This window comes from Heteronotia binoei, chromosome 14 (genome assembly GCF_032191835.1).
Source record: "Heteronotia binoei isolate CCM8104 ecotype False Entrance Well chromosome 14, APGP_CSIRO_Hbin_v1, whole genome shotgun sequence".
Classification (NCBI taxonomy): Eukaryota; Metazoa; Chordata; class Lepidosauria; order Squamata; family Gekkonidae; genus Heteronotia; species Heteronotia binoei.
The window spans coordinates 25,677,264-25,697,181 of NC_083236.1; positions in this window are offsets into that span (position 1 = coordinate 25,677,264).

Consider the following 19,918-nt stretch of genomic DNA (forward strand, 5'->3'; position numbering starts at 1 on the left):
AAGTCAGCAAGGAGAGGAAGGACTGTATCATCCAGTTCTGTATTTGAGTAGAAAGTTATTGGACCGAGAGCAACACCTCTCAGTAATTGAAAAAGAGTGTTTAGCGATTGTGTGGGCAATAGGTAAATTGAAACCATACCTATGGGGAAGGAAGTTTACACTGTGTACAGATCATTCTCCCCTGAAATGGTTGAACCAGGTTAAAGATACGAACAGCAAACTCATAAGGTGGAGTTTACAGCTCCAAGATTACAACTTTGACATCCAGCATATCCCTGGGAAGCAAAATGTGATTGCAGATGCGCTATCAAAAAGAATGTAAATTTTGAAAAGTCTGTTTGTATAGTAATGTTAAAGAGTATTAGACTGTATAACTGAGGAAGAATGTATATAATTTTGAAGTTGGTGTTATGACAAAAGTGTTATAACGTAGTGTAACCCAAGCAAGTGTGCCCATGTCCCATTGCTCAGCAAAAGGCTGAGACCTTTCGCCTTGCGCAATGTCTCAAAAGGGGGAGGGACATGTGACGGAAAGCAATGGGTTAAGCATAAGCTGAAGACGCACAGGGCTGCGTCAGGTGACCTGAGGGTGGGGGCAAAGTGCTCTGAGCTCTCAGGGAGGGAAAAAAAGTTTTAGTTTAGTGAGAGAAACTGCTGAGGCAGGAGTTCAGTCAGTTGGAGTCTGACAGAGTGGAGGCCTGTCAGAGAAGTCTGTCAGTGGGGACCTGACAGAGACTGAGAGGGTCAGTTAGTGCCGGCCAGAAGGGCTAAGAGGGCAGTTGATCCTGTGAAGAAGCTGGAGACGGAGACGGGGAAGTCTTCCAGAGACTGCCAGCTGGACAAAACCAGCCAAGAGGGCTGTGTGTGTGTGAGTCAGTTAAGACCAGAATGGTCACAGACACCGGGAAACTACTCTAAAGATCTAGTGAGGAGGTTGAGGGAGTGGATGTGGGTCGGAGACACCAAGAAGGGCTGAGAGGAGAGACTCCAGTCGAGGGGTGAGACTAGACACATCAATCCCAAGAGGCCAGACCTTGGCTAGAGGAGGAGAGTGAGTTAAAGGGAACGGTGAACTGTGTAACTGTGAAAGATCCAAGAAAGTAAAAGTGACTGTAAGCTTGAAACAACTGAACAAAGAATAAGCCTGTGTAAATATCTCCCATATCCCCAGTTAAGACTTTTTGTTATAATAAATCTGTGGTTTAAGTTAAAGTTCTCGTGAGCCTATATATTTTGTGGGAAGAATAAACAAAGCTGCTGGGGTCCCATCAACAGAACAAGTAAAAATACCCCGAAGAGACGAAAATATAGAGATCCAGTGAGGCCGTGAGGTGGGCGCTGCTATACCAACAATGTGATGCCTGTTCTGGGCTTAGGAGTTTGTGAAACATATATCACAATACCATAATATCCAAAAGGTATAGGGGGATTGGTTTAGAGGGCTGGGCTGTTTGCCAGGCCAAAGCTGCATGCCAAAACAAGGCAATGCCTCCCACTATCCAGCTATAGGCCTGGAACTGTGGCTCAGTGGCAGAGCATCTGTTTTATATGCATAAGGTCCCAGGTTCAATCCTTGGCATTTCCAGTTTAAAAGGACCAGGCAGCAGCTGATATGAGAAACCTCTGCCCCAGATCCTGGAGAGCTGCTGCTAGTCTGAGTAGACAATACTGACCATGATGGACCATCTGATTGAGTATCAGGTAGCTTTGTGTGTTCGTGTGTGTTCATTTGCTCTTTGGGATAAACTGAACTTGAAAGGAAGAGAGACTGACAACCAATCCCTGAAGAACCAACAAACTGGGTAAGCTTAGTGCAGAGTCAAGTTGCACATTTGTTTAGATCCAAGAGACTTTTAATTTGTTGCCCTCAAGTCACATAAGACTTTTGATGACACCATAGAGTTTTCTAGGTAAGAGACGTTCAGAGGCAGTTTGTCATTACCTGCCTTAGAGTAGCAACCTTGGACTTCCTTGGTGATCTCCCATCCAAATACTAAGCAGGACTGACTCTGCTTAGCTTCTGAGGTCTGATGAGATTAGGCTAGTTTATGATTTCTATCTTACTGGTGCTGGCAAGGTTAGCCATTGCTTCTAAATGGAAAGTCAAGCTTTAGAACTATGGCTTGATAAACTATGGATACAGTTTGTGATGGGAAAGATTGCTGATGGCCTAACCCAGGGGTGGCCAAACTTGTTAATGTAAGAGTCACACAGAATAAATGTCAGATGTCTGAGAGCTGCAAGACATGAACATCAGATGTTTGAGAGCACGAAGGAAGGAATAGATGGGGTAGGGAGGTGGAAAGAAAGCAGCTTTAACTTTAAATGCATTATCCAAGCAGCTTGGCTTGGAGAAGTGATTTAAAGAGACAAATGCCTTCTCCAAGCTGGCTGACGGAGGGTGGGCTTCGAGAGCCACACAACTTGTGTGAAAGAGCCACATGTGGTTCCCAGGCCACAGTTTGGCCAGCTCTGGTCCAAACCCTCACTCCTGTCATGATATGAACTGCATCTTTTTAGGTACCTGGTGCCCGATTCTGCAATATTTAGCTGAGAATGAGATTATTCCATCTAATGTACACTTCTGGGACTGTATTTATACCTGAGTGTATGGTCACTAACTGCTTCTCTGTTGGGGTGGTGTACTAGCTTAATGCCCCTAATAGCAGGAGCATGGCCCTTGCCTTCCCTTTACTATGTAGGTGTTATCACTTCTTTCCTTTGCCAGTTCCCCCCCCCCCCGATATGTGTTTTTTAATGAAAGATCAGGCTAGCCTGGGCCATCCAGGCCAGGGCCGCATGACCTTAGTGTGATCAAAACAGAGCGCTTCAAATTGCCAACTAGGGAGGAAATAATGGTTCAGTTTGTAGATGTCCAGTTTTTAACAACTGAACACTTCTTCAGGATTCTGGCAGCAGACTTTAACAGAAGAGAGCTCAAAACTGCATACAGTTAATCTGCCACTTGAGCAGTATCAATTTCTGTACTTACTGTTTTCACACATCTACAACAGAAGTCTATCATCATACACTTTTGAATATTTTGGAACAAACATAAAATAGTGTTATCTCTTTGTACTGAAATATATGTTTTAAGATCTCTTTCAGGGCTTTTTTTTTTTGAAGAAAAAGCCCAGCATGAACTCATTTGCATATTAGGCCACACCCTCTGATGCCCAGCCAGCCGAAACTGCATTCCTGTGCATTCGGGTAATGGGACTTTCTTTTTTTCCTGTTGTTGTTAAAATAAAAGTATTTAAAAAAAAAAGATTATACACATGCTATAAGATCACTTCAGTTGGATGGCACATCCATAGTCATTATAATTTAGGGTGCAATTAAAGCAGAACATGATTGACTTTTGGGAAGCCCTGAATTTTGCAACTGCTACAAGCCTAAAACTGAACATGGATAAAAAAAAAAAAAAGATTTTGTGCTACAGAAGTGTCATCTGTAGGATAAGTTATTTCTGCAAAAGGGACAAAGCCAGATAAAAAGAAAGTACTGGCTACAGTCATGCCACAATCAGAGTCAAATAAAGATGTTCAACAGGTCTGAAGGACAGCAAATGGCCTTGGAAATGTTTCCCTCATTTGCCCATAGCAGCAGCATCTCTTCAGCAGCTCTGCTAGAGATTTAGCAGAGATTATTTCCAGAAAGCAAAAACTCAAAGTTACAGGTATTAACAATGGTTTATTAGACAGTGGGTTATACAAGGGCCATAGGCTTTTTTTGTAGCAGGAACTCCTTTACATATTAGGCCACACACTCCTGATGTAGCCAATCCTCCAAGAGCTTACAGTAGGCCCTTTACTAAGAGCCCTGTAAACTCTTGGAGGATTGGATACATAAGAGGGTGTGGCCTAATATGCAAAAAAAAGCAACTCTTCATGTTATCAAAGAGGAACTGACAGTCTGTACTGTCACCCAGTCAATAAGGTAGGATAAAAATGGTTTGTCCCAGGATGCATACAAAACACCTTTTGTTCCTGGGAACAGAAAGGAATAAACAGAATCATTCACCTTTTAAATAATAATAAAATTAAAGACAAATCTGAATTAGAAATTAAGTTAGGTAAAAAAAAATTCATTGGTACCTTTGTTTGCACGTTACACATTTTTTGAATGCACCTCCCATGCTAGAGACCAGGAAAAGACAAGCGCCATTTGAACACCTACTCCATAAAAAAGTAGATCAAGAACCAGGATTTCTTTCAAAAATATACAAGTTACTTATCATATTAAATGAGGAGGAGACCACACTTTTCCAAAAACCATGGCATAGTGACTTACAAAAACAACTAACAGAGGAGGAATGGATCGATATATGGAAGCTAGCAAATTCACAATCAAAAGTCTATTCTGTTAAAATACAATCGTTGAAACTAACTACAAGATGGTATATGACTCCACAAACTTTAAATTGCATTAATCCCTCATATTCAAGACATTGTTACAAAAAATGTGGAAAAGAAGCTGACTACATTCACTGCTGGTGGTCTTGCCCTCAATTACAGAAATTTTGGAGGCTTCTGGGTCACATGAGCTTCAGGGTCAGAAGTAGCTTGCCGAACTCTCTCAACAGTTCTTTTGAACCGCATGAACGGAGGGGCCCCTTTAAGGGGGGCTCTACCGGAGACCCGACAAGGATCTTTGGCACCAAGAGGCGTGATGGTGGCATAGAATTCTGACAGGTGCAGGATTCATAGCACCTTTTTTACCTCTGGCTTTGGTCGTTAGTCCAAGAACAATGAAGATTAAATAGTGATATTCTACACTGAATGAAACATCTACAAGTAAGTCACTGAAATATTTGTCTTTTTGCAAGAAAGAAAACTCCATTAGCTGTTTTGAATTGGGAGAAAAGTGAAGAAAAAGAGGGGAGGAGTGACATCATTAACCCCCCTCAAGCATCCCCCCCTTTTCAGTGTTAAGAGACTTAACAGTCTAAAAACAGGGCTTGAGATTGAAGAAAAACAAAAATCTTTTTTGGTGACTGGAGGAAAAATAAAGTGAAACACTGGATTTTGATTGGAGACTATAAAGTGAACTGATTTAAAGAAACCGAAATAAAAGTGAAAAGTGGAAATATTGCAAAAGAGAAGAATTGGCAGAAGGTACTTTGATTGGTACAAACTTTCACAGCTCTTTTTCCTTATTGAATGGACATGATGGGGTCAAAGGTAGAATCGGATTGGAACATAAATGTGGTTTTAGAAATTTTTCGGGACAATTTCATGAATGGGATGCAAGCTCTGCAAAAGTCTTTGCATGAGTGCCTCAGTGACCCGATAGCTAGCTATATTACTGAAAATATAAGTGAGCCACAGGATGTAACAAACCAGATAATATCAGGAGACCAGAAGACAGAAATGATGGGAAAAGAAGAAGCCCAGCAATATGAGAATCATTTTAAAATGGAGTCGGTGGTGAAGGAGAAAGAACATCTTATCAGAAAGGAAGAGGAGGAGCATTTCTTAAAGATCTCAAAAACAGAATAGAAAGGAGAAGATGATGCCAGCACATTAAAAGATGATGAGAGAAAGGAAATGAAAGCCCAACTGTCTGTAGCAGCAGTAGGAGTGAAACAAACACAGGAGCGTGCCGCAGCTGTAGAAATACAACAACCCAGAAAAAGACAACAGCCCAGAAAATTTTGACAGACTATGTTATTAGGACTGGCTAAAAATTGGAAGATCTTCAAAAAGAAAAAAGAAAGAGACTAATAAATTTTGAATTGTCAGAAATGGAGAAGAAATTAATATCGCCTTGGACTTTGTGAGAAATGGATTATTAGAGTTGTAGTTAAAAATTTGTAAGCATTGGTTAAAAATTGGACAGTTTGGGGTAGGCTTCCCAATCCCCAGGTCCCAGAGGGGGATCCCCCGGTTTTACAGGCTTCCCCCCTCCCCCAACCAGCTGGCCAGCGGGGGAAGCCCCACCCCCATAGCCATCATGCACCTCTATGAACGATTCCCATAGGGAATGATGGGGAATTGATCCGCGGGTATCGGGGGCTCTGAGGGGGCTGTTTTTTGAGATAGAGGCACCAAATTTTCTGTATAGCATCTAGTGCCTCTCCCCAAAATACCTCCCAAGTTTCAAAAAGATTGGACCAGGGGGTCCAATTCTATGAGCCCCAAAAGAAGGTGCCCCTATCCTTCATTATTTCCTATGGAAGGAAGGCATTTAAAAATTTGTGCAGTCCCTTTAAATGTGATGGCCAGAACTCCCTTGAAGTTCAATTATGCTTGTCACACCCTTGCTCTCAGCTCTGCCCCCAATGTCTCCTGGTTCCACCCCCAAAGACTCCTGGCTCCACCCCCAAAGTCCCCAGATATTTCTTAAATTGGACTTGGCAACCCTAGTTTGGGGAAAGAAAGAAAAGATTGTGATATTGGGAGGGATTTATTTAGATTATTTAGCTGGTGGCGAGGGGAAAATATTTAAAAGAGTGGTTAAAAATAAGAAAGGAATGAATAACAAAGATGTTGGGGAACAATTGTTGGAATGGTAGAAAGGAAGAATTTTGAATTCTTAGAGGTGTTATTGGGAAGAGGTTCAGATTAAAATTGTAGGGTTAAGAAATAAATGTTGGATTGAAATCTTGGTGATAAGAGGTACTAAAATGTGGAGGAACTTATTGGGAGATAGGTATGTAAGATTTATTGGGGAAAAACATATCTTTGAGATACTTCTGGGGTGATTTTTAGAATGTGCATAGCTTGTTGAAGACATTTAGTAAATAGTTTAAAATGAAAAATATATTGAGTTAATAAGATCAATAATATGATTTATAAGAGAAACGAAGTAATACTTTATTAGTGAATTATTTTTAAGGACCAGTAAGCCTAGATTTTATAATATAAAGTTTGTAACAGTAATAAAACATATATTGTCTGTAAAAGTGTTGGAGGTTAATAATAATAATAATAATAATAACTTTATTTTTATATCCTGCCCTCCCCCGCCGAGGCGGGCTCAGGGCGGCTAACAGACATGGAGATCCCATGATTCATGTAAAACAATGTAAACAATTTTAAATATATCAATTGCATAATAAATTATTTAAAATAGATAAAATGTATAAAATGGGTGCTAAAATACTGTAATCATAATATCCACAAGATGGCTAGATGTCCACACGTCAGATTAATCGGGTTCTATCTCAAAAGCAAGCTGGAAAAGAAATGTTTTGCAAGCCCTGCGGAATTGGTTCAGGTCCCGCAGGGCTCGCACCATCTCTGGAAGGTGGTTCCATCAACGTGGGGCCATCACTGAGAAGGCCTGCTCCCTAGTAGCCTTCAACCTAGCATCTCTTGGCCCAGGGATTGTTAGTAAGTTTTGAGAGCTAGATCTCAGTGCTCTCTGGGGCACATATGGGGAGAGGCGGTCCCTTAGGTAGGCAGGTCCTCGGCCATAAAGGGCTTTAAAGGTAATAACCAGCACTTTATAGCGAACACGGTACACAACCGGCAGCCAATGCAGATCCCGCAGCCCAGGCCGCGCAGGTTCCCACCGTGGTAGTCCCTCCAGCAGCCTGGCCGCCGCGTTCTGGACTACCTGAAGTCTCCATGTTCGGTATAAGGGCAGCCCCATGTAGAGGGCATTGCAGTAGTCTAGTCTCGAAGTGACCGTTGCGTGGATCACAGTTGCTAGGTCGCTGCGCTCTAAGAAGGGAGCCAGCTGCCTCGCCCTCTTGAGATGGAAGAAGGCGGATCTAGCAGTGGCGGCTATCTGGGCCTCCATTGATAAAGAGGATTCCAGTAGCACTCCCAGGCTCTTGACTTTGCGCACTGGTACCAGTGGCGCACCGTCAAAAGCCAGTAGGGTAATCTCCCCTCCCGGTCCGCCGCGGCCCACGCAAAGGACCTCAGTCTTCGCCGGATTCAACTTCAGCCCGCTCAGCCTGAGCCAGTCAGCCACGGCTTGTAATGCCCGGTGCACATTTATAGGGACATCATCAGCCCGGCCGTCCATCAATAGATAGAGCTGGGTGTCATCTGCGTATTGATGACAACCCAGCCCATACCTCCGTGCAATCTGGGCAAGGGGGCGCATAAAGATGTTAAACAACATCGGGGAGAGAACTGCTCCCTGGGGCACACCACAATGAAGTGGGTGCCTCTGAGACAGCTCCCCCCCAATTGCCACCCTTTGTCCCCGACCGTCAAGAAAGGAGGAGAGCCACTGTAAGGCTAGCCCCCGAATTCCTGCGTCGGTGAGGCGGCGGGTCAGCAGCCGATGGTCGACCATATCGAATGCAGCCGATAGGTCTAGCAACAGCAGTACCGCCGAGCCGCCTCGATCCAGTTGTCGTCAGAGGTCATCCATGAGGGCGACCAGGACTGTTTCCGTCCCATGGCCCGGGCGGAAGCCGGACTGGCATGGGTCTAAGATGGAAGCGTCCTCCAGAAATTCCTGTAACTGCACCGCCACAGCCCTCTCGATAATTTTGCCCAAAAAGGGCAAATTTGAGACCGGCCGGTAGTGTGCCAATTCGGCCGGGTCTGATGACGGTTTTTTCAAGAGAGGGCGGACCAATGCCTCTTTCAGGGGTGTTGGAAAAACACCCTCTGAAAGGGATCGATTTATAATATCCCGTATAGGATATCTTAATTCCTCCTGGCAGGCCTTAATTAGCCAGGAGGGGCATGGGTCCAGATCACAAGTCGTGGATCGTGCAGTGTCAAGAATTCTGTCGACCTCCTCCAAGCTGAGCGGGTCGAAGCAATCCAGAGTTAAATCAGAAGACACGCATTGGGCTTCGAGTTCACTTACTGCCTCCAAATTGGCAGGGCAGTCATGGCGGAGCGATTGGACCTTATCCGCAAAAAATTTCGCAAAAACCTCACAGCCAATCTCCAATTCCTTAGCTTTTAAGTTGCCTTGAGGCAGTGTAGTCAGGTTCCGAATTATTCTAAATAATTGGGCTGGGCGCGAATTTGCAGATGCAATCTTAGCCGCAAAGTATGTTTTCTTTGCGGCCTTGATTGCCATCTCATAGGACTTCATAAACTTCCTATAAGATGTTCTAGTCGCCTCGTCACGAGTACGCCGCCATTGCCTCTCTAGCCGTCTAAGGCCTTGTTTCAGCTGGCGTAATTCCGGGGTATACCACGGAGCCAGCTTAATCCAAGGCCGCAGAGGGCGCCGAGGTGCGATCTCCTCGATGGCCCTAGAGAGCCAGCTATTCCAGGTCTCAATCAGGCCATCGAGGGAGTCGCCAGAGGGCCAGGGGTCCCGCAGAGCCATCTGGAACCGTTCCGGGTCCATTTGGCTCCGCGGGCGAGCCATAATCGGCTCCTCGCCTAAACAGGTTTGGGGAGGCATATCTACACGGGCCTGGAGGGCGAAGTGATCCGACCATGGCACTACCTCTACGGTTATGTCGCTCACTACAATCCCAGCCATGAAGATCAGGTCTAACATGTGTCCGGCCTGGTGGGTGGGGGTTGCAACAAATTGAGAGAGTCCCAGTGTCGCCATGGAAGACACTAGGTCCGCCGCCTGACTGGAGGACGGGTCATCAGCATGGACGTTGAAGTCACCCAGGATTATCAGCCTTGGGTGCTCCAACGCCCAGACTGTCGCCGCCTCGAGCAGGGACGGTAAGGCGTTGGCTGGTGCGTTAGGCGTACGGTACACCAGCCAAATCGCCAACCCCTCTCCATCCCCCCACGCCAGACCGGCACATTCAATGCCCTCAATCTTTGGGGCCGGGAGCACCCTGAAGGAGTAAGCCTCCCATGTTGGAGGTTCAGAAGAAATATTAGAACTTGAGATAGAGATGTTTTACTAAATATTGAAAATGTGTGCAAAATTTATAATGACATGATCAAGACCTACTGGTGATGATTTTGAGAGAAAAGATAATTATATGTAGAACTTATAATGTTCTTGTCCTATCCCATATTCCACAACCCTTTCCCTTATTGTTTGTAGTATGTAGAAAAAATTAATAAAACTTGTTATCTAAAAAAAATTACATAAATTTTGGCAAAAAATCATTGAGAAAACAGAGATCATGCTCTCAAGAAAGATTTCTAACGTTCCAGAGACTATATTATTAAACCATTGGAAAACTAAAAATATTGACAGACACAAAAAAGAAATAGTTGTTCTATTGTTCTCAATAGCAAAAACTTTAATTGCAATAAAATGGAAGGAAGAACGCATACCTACACTCAACAATTGGTATGACAAAATTTGGGAACATTTTATTTATAGTAAAATTGCCTTTGATTGTTATAACACCTCTTCTTTGTCATTTTATGAGAAAAAGATTGTAATCCCTGTTGAGGTATGAATCTATCTTAACCCAGTTTGACAGCTCTACTTTGACAGATGGTGATCTAGCAGGCATGCTAGGTCACAGTGACCTTATCAGCAGGCTGGTTTGAGCCGGCTGAGAACAGGTGAAGGAACATGCTGAGTCAGCATGACACTGCACAGCCAGGATTGGCTGGCTGAACTATAAGTAAGCTGTGTGTGCAACACACGGGTCTCTCTTCGAGAGTTAGCTGTCTGGCGGAGCATTTTGTCTGTGTAATCAATATATTGGACTGCACTAGTGAGCACTTACTGTATACTCTGTAAATACACTACTTTGGCACTAGCTGCAGGTGTCTGGCTGATTTATTTCCTGGAGCTCAGTGTCGGGCACGTCACGAAGCTCACTCTGCTAACTATCGCACCGACAGGGTTATGGGCCCAGGGCGGTTCCGCTGCGCGGAGGAGCACCGAGAGAGTTGAGCTGCCCGAGAGTTCGGAAGGAGCCGGAGGCGAGGAACGCCGGTTGAAGGACAAAGAAGCACCAGCTATCTCGTTTTGAGAGCCAGAGGGACGACGGCAGCCAGCTGTGTGGAGGAGTCGGCATCATGGCTCAGCAGCAGCTCACAGTGGCCGTTGAGAAGCTTAACTCAGCCAACTACGCGGTGTGGAGCCTGAGAATGGAACACTACCTTAAGCGTGAAGGGCAATGGCTGTTTGTAAGTAATCCCCCTGCTGCGTTATCTCCTGCCGAGACTGTGTTAGCCGATAAGGCGCTGGCAAACATTGTGCTAGCAGTAGGAGATGATCAGTTGGTATATGTGCGAGGGAAGGACACTCCCAAGGCTGCCTGGGACGCGCTCAGTGGGGTTCATGTTAGTACCACTGCTGGCTCCCTCATGGCCTTGACTAGGAAGATGTTTCGCACTGTAATGCCAGCTGGAGGGTGTGTGAAAAACCACATCAAGAAGCTAACGGACTGTTTCGTTGAGCTTGAGGCCAGAGGCAAGACTGTAGCTCCCGATGACAGAGTTTACATTTTACTGTCGTCGTTCCCGCCTGAGTTTACTCCCTTGATAACGTCCCTGGAGACGGTTGATGTGGCGACCCTAACGATGGAGTACGTGTGTGCCCACCTGCTTGATTTCCAAGAGAGGATTACAGCAGTGAGTTGTCCGGGGGTGTCGGCTGAGGAGCGTGTGGTTATCAGCTCGTCCGGGAAGGCGTCCAGGAGTGAGCCAGCTTTTGCTGCTGGCAGACGACCAAAGGCTGAGAAAGAGGAGCCGACTGCACTGGCAGTCCGACGCTGCTATGGTTGTGGATCATTTCGGCACCTGCTTCGAGCTTGCCCAGAGAGGGGGAAGTGGCGTGGACGGAGGCAGCGAGAGCAGAAGACTACCAGCCCGTGTGAGGAAGAAGCCCGGCTGGTCACGTCTGCAGGAGAGAGCACAGGGTCTGCCTGGATTTTAGACTCTGGTGCTACGAGCCATCTCTGCTGCGATAAAGAGCTGTTGAACAATATTGACATTCCTGAGCACAGGCATGTCAGATTAGCTGACAGGACTTCCGCGGCTGTTACTTGCTCAGGGAGTATTGAATTTCCTGTACTAGATTGTACTTTGCAGCATATTCTGTGTGTACCCACACTACGGTCGAACCTGCTAAGTGTGAGCATGCTAATTAACCAGGGATACCAGGTAAAGTTTGAAAAGACCTGTTGTAAAATCCTAGGAGGTGGGGGGAAGCTGCTTGCAACTGGGAAGAGAGAAGGTAACATATATGTGGTCCAGAGTCATTGTGCCCAGGTGGCACAGGTGTCAAATGTGCCAGTGCACAATCAGTGTATACATCTGCTCCACAGGAGACTCGGGCACTGTGGGTTTAGAGCGTTAAAAAAGACCCTGCAGTTGGTGCCAAGTCTAAAGGTGAAACCCTGCAACTGTTACCTAGATTGTCAGGTCTGCAAAAAGACCAAGAGCAGGGCTTGTGCTGTTTCTAAGCAAAGCACAAGGGAGAGTAAGCGTGCCCTAGAACTCATCCATTTGGACGTGATTGGCCCATTGCCAAAAAGTCTGTCGGGGAGGAGGTACTGCTTAGTGGCCACCGACGACCATACCAGGTATTCTTGGGTCTTTGCCATGGTGCATAAATCTGAAGTGTACAAGGTGTTCACTAAATGGGTCAAAGCGGTTGAGAGGCAGTTAGGTGTAAACCTCCAGGCTATTCAGAGCGACAGAGGGGGGGAATTCTTATCTAACTATTTGAAACGTTGGCTGGAGAACAAGGGCATTGCCCACCGTTTAACGAACCCAGCCACGCCCAAGAGAATGGGCTAGCAGAGCGCACAGGGGCTGTACTACAGACTATAATGTACAGCATGCTAGAAGATGCAAGGTTGCCAATATCTTATTGGGCCGAAGCCATGTACTGTGCTGTTTTTGTGCATAATAGACTTTGGTCCAGAGCTATAAATGATTTGCCTTACAGATTGCTGTTCCATAGGATCCCAAACCTGAAGTTTCTGAAAGTCTTTGGGACACAAGCCTGGGTTGGCATCCACTCCGAGAACAGGAGGGAGGGGGATAGCCGGGCAGAGAGCCTAACTTTTCTGGGCTACAAGCCAGAAACTAGGTGTTATCGCTTCTGCGATAAGAGAAAGAAAATAAAGCTCTGTAAGACTGCTCAGTTTAACGAGGCAGCCAGGTGGCCGCAGTTACACTCTGATAAGAGAGAATTTGTACTCCTGCCAATTACTGATAGTGATGCTGAAATCCTGCCAAGGGTAATTAAGCAGGAACAACAATCTCCCGACCGGGGGCTGGCAAGCCGAGGGGCAGAGAAACGTGAGCTCCAAGCTGGCACAGAGCCTCAGATGCAAAGTCAGGAGGTAGAGCTTGAGAGTCAGGAGGTGCAACCTCTAGATCAACAGGAGGTGGAACTTGAAAGACAGGAGGAACCAGGCCAGGAGGTGGCAACAGACCAGCCTGAAGGAGACGAGGCCGGTCCAAGTACGAGAGTATCCACTAGAGCCACAAAGGGCATCCCTCCTGCCAGGTATAAGGTGCCTTATGTTACATGGGTAATTAAACCAGACCCACCAGGGTTCCAGGAAACGCTCAGGAAAAAGGCTGAGGCGTGGAAGGTCTGGGTAGCAGAGTGTGAGGCACGGAATAAAGAGGCAGAAGCCAAACGCCAGAAAGAACTGGCTGACCAGGACAGTGATGATGAGTTCCTGGATTGGAAGCTGTAAATATGTATGTATGAGAAGCATGTAACATTGCTGTCTGTGTACCAAATGTGAAAGCATGTATGTATAACCATGCAGGACATTGAGAATGATGTACAGTTACCAGAAGTGAACATGAAAACTGTGTACAATGGTTGGGTGCACTGGGTTCGATAGATTAGGAGGTGTGTTGAGGTATGAATCTATCTTAACCCAGTTTGACAGCTCTACTTTGACAGATGGTGATCTAGCAGGCATGCTAGGTCACAGTGACCTTATCAGCAGGCTGGTTTAAGCCGGCTGAGAACAGGTGAAGGAACATGCTGAGTCAGCATGACACTGCACAGCCAGGATTGGCTGGCTGAACTATAAGTAAGCTGTGTGTGCAACACACGGGTCTCTCTTCGAGAGTTAGCTGTCTGGCGGAGCATTTTGTCTGTGTAATCAATATATTGGACTGCACTAGTGAGCACTTACTGTATACTCTGTAAATACACTACTTTGGCACTAGCTGCAGGTGTCTGGCTGATTTATTTCCTGGAGCTCAGTGTCGGGCACGTCACGAAGCTCACTCTGCTAACTACCGCACCGACAATCCCTTGGTTCCCAATAGTTACCTTTTTAACTCAACAGGAGATTATACCAAGTAATCTTATGTAGCAATCATTAATATACTTTTAGGAAATATATATCTTTTTAGTTACTTTACTATTTTCCAGGAAATAGAATTTAAGCTAAGTTAAGCAATTCAAAATTATTTTCACCCTACTGTTTACACAAAATACCGCAAATTTTAATGGTTAAACTCTATACGTTAGACATGCATACCTGTTATTATAACAAATCCTCTGTTCAGTAACTTTCAAGGTTTGAAGGACTGTTGTATCATGGTTAAAGAAAGTTCAATAACAAATGTTAATGAGGGGGGAAAGGTAGGATAAAGTCAAGTGTTGGACTATGACAGGGTGACCAAACAGCAGCTCAGGAGCTACAAGTGGTTCTTTCACACATATTTGTGGCTCTTGAAGCCCTCACTGCCTCATCAGCCAGCTTGGAGAAGGCATTTCTCTCTTTAAATCACTTTTCCAAGCCAAGCCAGCTGGTGGCCAGGAGAATGCATTTAAAAGTAAAGTTGCTTTCTTTCCTTCTCTCCCCCATCCCCCATCTATTTTTCTTCCTTCCTTGCGGCTCTCCAACATCTGACCATCATGTCTTGCTGCTCTCAAACACCGGACAGCAAGTTTGGCCTCCATTAGGATCTACATAAGAACATAAAAGAAGCCATATTGGATCAGGCCAACGGCCCATCCAGTCCAACACTCTGTATCACACACTCGGCTAATAGCCACTGATGGACCTCCGCTCCATATTTTTATCTAACCCCCTCTTGAAGCTGGCTATGCCTGTAGCCGCCACCACCTCCTATGGCAGTGAATTCTACATGTTAATCACCCTTTGTGTGAAGAAGTACCTCCTTTTATCCGTTCTAACCCGACTGCTCAGCAATTTCATTGAATGCCCACGAGTTCTTGTATTGTGAGAAGATCTGGGTTCAATACACATTCAGTCATGAAACACAGTGGGTGATCTTGCGCCAGCCACCCCCTCCCTCTCTTCACTTATTTCACATGGCTATTACAAAGATAAAATAATGAGAGAACCATGTATACTGCTCTGAGAAGCAATAAAGGGAGCATTCTAAGCAGCCAGAGGAATGGGCTTCTGAGATATTGGAATTAATCATTCTTGACTGAGGGGAAACTTTAAAAAAGTGTATGGGGCAGTGGCTAGTGATTCAGACTAGATTCTGGGCGATCCAGGTCCAGATTCCTACTCTACCATGTAAGTCTACTGGGTGACCTTGAGCAGTCAACACACTTTCAGTCTAATTTACCACACGGGGGTGTTGTGAGGATAAAACAGAGAGAGAATGCTTGGTTACTGCACTGGGAACAAAGTCAGGATATAAATGAAGTTAAATAAATACATCTGAGTCCTTCATTGGGATTTTGTCATATCTGTGGAAAAGGTCATAGTCTTGTTCAAATTCACCTGAGTCATAGGTAGGCTTGAAACTCAGCCTCTGCCTGTGTACCACAGACAGGCACTTGAGGTCCAGACAATGGCACCCATCATGTTCACCTTAATGCTGTGAAAAGCTTCGCCTTCTGATTTCTGCACATCAAACTGTTGTTAGAAGCATAAAAGAGCAGGACAGGGTGGGGTGTCAGCACACACGTGTGAACAGGGGTATGCCTTTGCTTTATTTTTCCTCTCTAGCAAATCTGGTTTCTTCCCTGCAACCCAACTGCTGGTCTCCCCCCACCCTTTTTTTAAATAGGGAGTTCAAATTTCATCCTAAAGAAAGCACCAAGAGGCTAAAAATAAAGTCCACATTTCCAAAAGAACTCCGAAGGTCAAAATCTTCCACACAAGACATTGACAGAATGTGGCTTTCATCAACAGTATCACCTTTCTCTCCTTGCTCTGCTTAGGGGAAAAGAAGCATGAATAAAATATGTGGGCCTTGAATTGTCTTTATCTCACTGTGATTTTTGTTCCAGTTCTTCCTTGAGGTGATTCAGTGTCCACAAAATTGTCATTCGGGCGCTGTCCTTACCTTGCTCACAGAACCCATTCATTGGCATGGCAAGTACCTCCAATGAACACCTCAAGGAGATACTCCCAATTTAAAATGAGCAGCATTTAGAGCGGTTTTTGTGTTTGCACAACAGCAGCATTCAGCATGATAGCTGGTTGGATGGGCACTGTTAATGCACCTTTCGCAAGAGCCCCTTGGCACAGAGTGGTAAGCTGCAGTACTGCAGTCCAAGCTCCACTCATGACCTGAGCTCAATCCTGGTGGAAGCTGGGTTCAGGTAGCTGGATCAAGGTTGACTCAGCCTTCCATCCTTCCGAGGTTGGTAAGATGAGTACCCAGCTTGCTGGGCATAAAGTGTAGATGACTGGGGAAGGCAATGGCAAACCACTCCGTTAAAAAAAAAAAAGCATTCCATGAAAATATGATGGACATCACGCCAGTCAGAAACTGGTGCTTGCACAGGGGACTCCCTATACCTTTTTTTTTAATGTCTTCCCCAGGTCCTTATGCGCAAGCCATCCATATGGGAATTCTGTGTCGCTTTACCTGAGTAGTTGGTCAAGCTCAGAACTTACAGGAGCAAACTAGTTACCATGTATCAGCAAGAAAATGCATAGATCTCTTACAATTTAATGTGCTCAGCACTGATGGGCTGGGCAAAACAAGCAAGGCTGAAGGAGTATTAAAGACAAGCCACACTATTGTCTTCCTCTTGTTATCCTCTCTCCTTGTCTTGTATTTAAGCTAAATATGTCAAGTTCTTTCAAGCTTTCATGACCAGCTGCGGTTTCCAGGTACCTTACAACCCATGTGGTTCTCAGAACCCACTACAATTTGCCTATGTATTTCCTTCATTCCTACCTTCTCTGGATGTTTTGTTTACGTTGAATGCAATCGATCAGTCTCATTCCCCCCAGTCTACTAGCCCTCCTTTTAGATTTGGGGAGCCGGATACACCTTCCCATTGAGTGCTGCTAATAGTTATGGTGGCATTCAGATAAGACATTCCTGTTGCACTTCTGTGTCCCAAGTTTTAGTTACCTCATTGATACCCTGCCTCTTCTGTCCCAATGGGGACCCCAAAACAGCTTACATAATTCCTCTCCATTTTATCCTTAGGACAAATATGTGAAATGCATTAGGTTGAGAGTATGTGACTAGTCCAAGGTCACCCAGCAAGCTTTCATGGCAGAGTGGAGGTTCAGTCCTGGATCTCCTAAATCCCGTCCAGTGCTCTATTCACTACACCAGCCGTTATTTTTTATACATTTCCCATGTGATAAGAGGGCATCTTGGATGAGAGCCAGTTTAGTGTAGCGGTTAAGAGTGATGACTTTAATCTGGGAGAACCAGGTTTGATTCCCCACTCCTTCACATGCAGCTGCTGGGTGACCTTGGATTAGTCACAGTTCTCTCTGAACTCTCTCAGTCCCAACTACCTCACAGGGTGTCTATTGTGGGTAGATGAAGGAAAGAAGACTGTAAATTTATACCCTACCCTTCTCTCTGAATCAGTCTCAGAGCGGTTTACAATCTCCTTGATCTTCTTCCCACACAACAGACACCCTGAGGAAACTAGCAAGTAAGGAGATTGTAAGCCACTTTGAGACTCCCAAGCAAAGGGCGAGGTATAAATCCAATCTCTTCATCATGCTCCAAATGTATTCTAAAATGTATAGCTGTGGGGAAATGTTTTATTTTTATTCTGCTTATGCTCAGAGGCTAGCATACAGTAGCCACATAAGACAGGACTTGGGGGGGGGGTGTCCCAGCCTTGTTGAGCCCATGGAATTTTGAGAAAAGAATGGGTGCTGTAACAAAAAAAAAGCCTGTCATAAAAGTGGGTGCAATCTAATGAACCATGGAGGTTTCACAGTCTATTAGGAAGCCCCAAGACAGGCATCCTCAGATATTGGATGCAGCCATTTGTGAACGGGTATTCAGTGCCGACACAAAGGTGATTCTTCTGGTCCACTGTCTGCTCCAGTGAGATGGCACAACCTCAGGTCAGGCTCTTTGCTTTTGGGACAAAGGAAGTGGGTACCAGAAAAAAAAACACCTGTGGACACCGTGGCACCCATGAACAGCCTGTTCGGAATCATTGAAGTACAATTCAGTTTTCCATCTTCAGATTCACAACTTCAGGTTTTTAGCTGAAAAGACTCCAATTGATATGGAAACAGTTGACTGTGTTAAAGGGTAAAAAGCCCTCTAATATATATTGTAAACTATGCAATATCCCTGGACTGAGATCCGCTTCTATACCCCACACAGTTGCTGGGGTATGAGGGCTGTCAGATGAAAAATGCCACCCCAAACACTTACATTTTCCCTTCACTTCAAAGCAAATTATGTTTTTCTTCTTAGCTCTTTGTTTTTCCAATATTAGGAATAAGAGGTTTCTCAGACCCAAGAAAATAGGAACACTCATGGTTAAGACAATGGCCTCATCAACCCTTCTACCTCTCACAGAACTGCTCTGTAAGCTATGCAATGTTTGTAAGCCATGCAAGCTCTGCTCATGACCTGACTTCAATCCCAGCGGAAGCTGGATTCAAGTAGCTAGCTCAAGGTTGACTCAGCCTTCCATCCTTCTGAGGTTGGTAAATAAGTACCCAGCTTGCTGGGGGGGAAGTGTAGATGACTTGGGAAGGCAATGGCAACAACCCCGTAAAAAAGTCTGCCAGGAAAACGTCGTGATGTGATGTCACCCCAGAGTTGGAAATGACTGGTGCTTGCACAGGGGACTACCTTTACTACTCCAAAATTTAACTTCTTCTAAGGCATAATTTACATACATGGCAGCAAAACAAGTGCCTTCTCCATAAACAGACCATTGGCTTGGAACCAGATGAAAATCTGCCCCCAAAAGGAAGCTCATAGAGGAACGGACGGTGAGGGGAGAACAAAAACGGGGAGTTGGAGGTCTGCAGCAAGAAAAGGTAATCAATGAAAACTGGAGCACCCATACACCTCACTCACATTTACCAAGGCCCAACTCTGTTTACCTGGAACGTCTAAGATGAATGGTGGCCATATCATGAAGTGACTAAACAACCATATGACATCTCAAGACTTGGTTCTGGGGCGCTTAGCCCTGCTGCAAGAGCTCTAAAGGAGGGGATGGTGACAAACAGAGCAATTATGTAGACTTTACTTGTCAAGTGCAGCCCTTCTAATAATCTGAAGAACAGTTCGTTTATTCAACAGATTGTATGATAGAGCTCCGTATTTTGTTCACACATAGTATTAAAAAATGGCAATAGTGCCAGGGAGTTCTATTTGAGAAAGTGATCATGGCAAAATCTGGATGAAGGGTTCACGCTCGGGATGGAGAGATTCAGGTTCAGCTATAAAAGGCTGCTGAGTGAATCTGGGCAAGTCATTTGGTCGCTGCCTACCCAAGCGTAAGATGACACCATGGAAAAAAGCTAACCTCATTGGACATCTTCCCAGTTCCTAATGATAATTAAAAACTGACAACCTTAAGAAACACAATCAAAAACTAACAGCATGCAAGAAGAGCTGAAATTCAGCTTGGACAGGGACCATTCATAGTTGTTGGGGGGGGGGGGGGGTTGTATTTTTTTGTATTTGTGTGTGCACGTGTGTGTGTGTGTGCCCATGCTTGGAAGTCATGGCAACCTCTGGCGACTCCTACCAGAGAGCCAGTTTGGTGTAGTGGTTAAGTGCGCGGGCTCTTATCTGGGAGAACCGGGTTTGATTCCCCACTCCTCCACTTGCACCTGCTGAGATGGCCTTGGGTCAGCCATAGCTCTGGCAGAGGATGTCCTTGAAAGGGCAGCTGCTGTAAAAGC